The sequence below is a fragment of the Bactrocera tryoni genome, chromosome 1 (genome assembly GCF_016617805.1).
Source record: "Bactrocera tryoni isolate S06 chromosome 1, CSIRO_BtryS06_freeze2, whole genome shotgun sequence".
NCBI classification, from domain to species: domain Eukaryota; kingdom Metazoa; phylum Arthropoda; class Insecta; order Diptera; family Tephritidae; genus Bactrocera; species Bactrocera tryoni.
In genome coordinates, this window is record NC_052499.1 from 79241790 (window position 1) to 79245997 (window position 4208).

General features: G+C 37.2%; 1 non-coding gene across 1 annotated transcript; it reads right to left on the reverse strand.

The window, feature by feature from the left end:
* Positions 1-1294: 1294 nt before the first annotated feature.
* Trnal-aag lies at positions 1295-1376 on the reverse strand. The gene has a single exon. It is a non-coding gene; the product is annotated as a tRNA-Leu (tRNA).
* Positions 1377-4208: the final 2832 nt, after the last annotated feature.

Here is a 4208-nt window from a genome sequence, read left to right on the forward strand (position 1 = left end):
AACGGCCTGAACTGATCAACAGCAAGAGCTTCGTCTTCCATTAGAACAACGCTAGACAACACACATCTTTGATGGCTCGGCAAAAATTGGGGGAGCTTAGCTGGGATGTTTTGAAGCATCCACCATATAGCCCTGACTTTTTCGACTACCTAATATTAGTGTTTATCAATATTACAAATAATTTGTAACACTTCAAATGAACATGTTGCGTAAACCGTTAAAATTATTCCACAGACCATATGCTGAGCGTGCCCAATTCAATCAATTTAAACTTTAACTTGCAACTTCAACCTGTTCAGCCATAAAATGTTCAAGTTGAGTTGCTTTTATATGCTTGTAAATATTCGCATATCTAGCGCTTCGCATGGTTGACAGCGCACATGGCCGTTGCACATTTGAGATTAAAAAAGCAGGGAAAGCCACTCTACCTTGACGTTGGCGAAAGGCGGTGCAGCTGCAGCTACTTGGAAATTTTAAGCTCATGTTCGGGCTATAAAGAGAAGAAGTTTATGCGTTCCGGCAGCGTTATAACTGCAGCACAGCACAGGTTTCGCCTTTTGCAAGGTTGCATTGCTGATTGCCTGTCGCTGTGACCTGCACTTTCTTCGGCTTCTCCTTTCGCTCTACTAGCCGGCTGACCTGGGCGCATATTGCTGGGCGAAATAATGCACTTTGCTTGTGAGCTTCCTTCCGACAATGTTTGCAATCATTTTCTAGCCTTATTTCTATTAGGCTCATTGTGCGGTTGAGAGTGCTCAGAGCAAGGAGTTGCTTTGCTTTCCTTTCAAAACTATGTAACGCTTACCGTTTTGCTTGCTTTGCTTATTTGAAGGTGGCTAGTTGAGCCATTTCATCCGTTATTTTTGCAGTTTATGCGTTTTGAGGGTGAGGTTGGCAACGCGTGAGATTTCAGATAAGTGAAGTAAGCTGCTGAAGTGATTTAACTAATAAGAAATAAAATATTTTGGCAAATAATCAGCATTTTATTGCGTGAAAATTGTATTAAAGTTTAATTTGTATTAATTTGTGGATCTAATATAATATATTTAATATAATATAAAAATTTGATATAAAAATGTAAAATAAAGGGAGTACTACGGTATCTTTTGCTAAATTAAAGTTGCAAAGTTCTATTATTATTTTAGATAAGAAAAGCATTATGTTCACCACAGTGCGTCAGCGTTGATATTAATAAAATCAAGGATTTTCTGAATGCGTATGTTTCTATTTATAAATATATATATAGTGAAAAATAAACCACTATAAAATTAATAAAATATACAAAAAGTCCATTTGGCAGCGGTGGGATTCGAACCCACGCCCCCGAAGAGACTGGTGCCTTAAACCAGCGCCTTAGACCGCTCGGCCACGCTACCCACATCACTCAGCGCTGTCCAAGCACCAAGCGGTGCGATTACGAGTTTTTTGTCGTTGGTTATAAATATGCATTTGTTTAACGATTTAATTTACTTATACAAAAGCACTCATATCTTGAAGAATTAAGCGATTATAGATTGCATATGTAAATATTTATATGTATGTACAAAAGAATGTACGTAAAGACATATTTCGCTTTAAACTGTTGGGAGGTAAGTTTTAAAAAGTTTTTGTAATTTCTATTTAATTACGAGAGGACCCGTCCACGCTTCACTGTGGCTGATACATAGATAATACTACTACCTATCTATATGATTTCTATTAGTTGGATTATAACTATTAGTTATTGAGATATAATATTTTGTGAAGCAACTTGTGTTAGTTTACAAAAAAATGGATCATAAAGCATTTAGTGTGTTTATAAAGTATTTGGCTTTTTGGGGAAAATACTGTTGAATTTGGGCTCAGGGAAATCCACCGTTGAAAAAAAATTTGCGAAGCTGGAAACAGGCGAAATGAGTAAAGTACATGGTGCCTCGCAAGTTCATAATCCAACAAAAACAACGAATAACTGATTATGTGAAGTGTTTAAAAGCCGAAAATTTTTCGTCAGTGATAGAAACATATGTAGCTCCATCATTTCCCACTGGAGTCCAATCGACAGTCATTGTAGTGGACTGCACATGATGAACCTGATGAACCGGTTGTCAGGCGTGGAAAAACGAAAAAGGCGGTGGAAAAGGTTATGACATCAGTCTTTTGGAATGCACGTGGTATAATACATACTCAACGATCGTGACAACGGAAAACGGGTTTCATTTTTATATATATAGATAAAGATTTATTACAGTTTTTAATAAAAATGAATGCAATTTTTTTATAAGCGAATTTTACATGGGAATTGGTGAAGTGGAAGGTCCGGAAATTGAAGCCGCAATAACAAAAATCTAATGACTGGCTCGGCCTAACTGGTTTAAGAGGAGACGGATGGTAGAACCATCGAAGGTTAGTAGAATATTAATATTGCAAATTTGTTGTAGATAATTTTCTTTAATAATTCATGTTTTATTGCTTACCAACAGTGGCGTATTTACAGCTTCGGGCGCCCGGTGCCAAGGATGTTCTGCCGCCCCCCTTTATCTACCTACCTAAATATTTTCGATATTAAGTATATAAAATTTAGGAAGGCCATGCAAATTCTGAAGTTCCAAAATTCTCACAATACGGTTTTTGAGGAAACTGATAGTAAATTTACAACACATCTTATTAAAAGCCATAAAAAAGCCCATTTTCGCCCTAAATATATCTTGTACACTTTTGACACAATTTTCAGGAATTTTGCCCGAATTGGAGTTATAAAAAAAAGCGAAGATCGTTTTGCCGCCCCCAAGACGTAGCGCCCGGGGACCCGTGGCGCCAATTGGATATTCCAAGCGTAGCCAAGTCCTTCTCCACCTGGTCCTTCCAATGGAGTGGAGGTCTTCCTCTTCCTCTGCTTACCCCGGCGGGTACAGCGTCGAATACTTTACGAGCTGGAGTATTTTCGTCCATTCGGACATTTCATTATCTACTATTCCCAATAGAGAGCTACTTTCCGAATCGCCGCATTTTCATCCGATGAACCCAAACGGAATAAGGTCATAACTAGCTGTAGATCTACCGAAAATTGCCTGATGGATTGCGCGTTGTTAAACCATACTCTATCTATGATCAAGGACAATAGCAACGTAAATTCATTTCTTGAGACTCGGAGCATTTGCTGTAAACGTCCTTCATCTAACTGGCCAAGAACATTAGACCTCCATTCCAAACACACAGACATATTTATAATGATTTACAATATATTATTATACTTATAAATAGACCGAGTGCGTTTCGAACGAACTAACGTTCGTGTTAATTTGCTGACGATGGGAGGAACCTGTGATCACTGCATCAATTCCCTTTATTTCTTTTTTTCCAAGCATCCAGTGCGGTGAGTTTTGTAGCGTCATCGTGGTGCTGTTCTTGTGTGGGTGCTTATATGTGGTGCTCCGATGTGGATGCTAAGTGATGATATGGTGAGTGTGGTGAAGTTGCGTGTCAGTGTTGTGAGTTGGAGTTGATGTGGTATGTTAGGAGTGGGGAATAATACTCATTTAACCTTTTGTGTTATATAAAAAAGTATTGAAAATTATGTCCATTATTACTTGGGTAAAGAAAAACTCTATTATATCCACTTGAGAATTTCAAGTCAAGTCGATTTTTTCCATATTTCGAATGTTTCGAAAATAAATTTTCAACGAAAATGAGAAGTTGACGCGTCAAATAGTTTTGGAGATATGAAAATATTTATACGAATTATTTAACTTAGTGCAATCGGCTTCCAAAATTTTAAACATTTTTTCTCGAAACGCAGTTTGCTGAGCCTGAGAGGAAATCTTCCCCATAGCCGATGGATTGATCGATTGGAAAACGTCATGCCGCATTCTCAAATATATTTGTTAGGAGAACAATTTCGATATTTAAAGCCACTCTGAAATGAAAATTTATTCATCAAAATCGACTTATTTCGGGACACCAACATTTTGTCAAGAGTCAAAGTTTTGATTAGTCCTTCGTTAATAACCTGTATTTACTTATTGCTATACTAATTGTTTATTGAACTTTAAATCATTTTAAGCAGAAAAATTTCCTCGTCGCCACTTACCATTTCTTATAGGACTTTCTGGAGATCAGACCGTAGGAAATGATTGCTGGAAAGAAATTTTTCGACAATGAAGGCGTAACCGAGAATTATTTCGAAGCAAATGCTTCTATATTAAAAAATCTTATCGAAAACTAAGGATTAA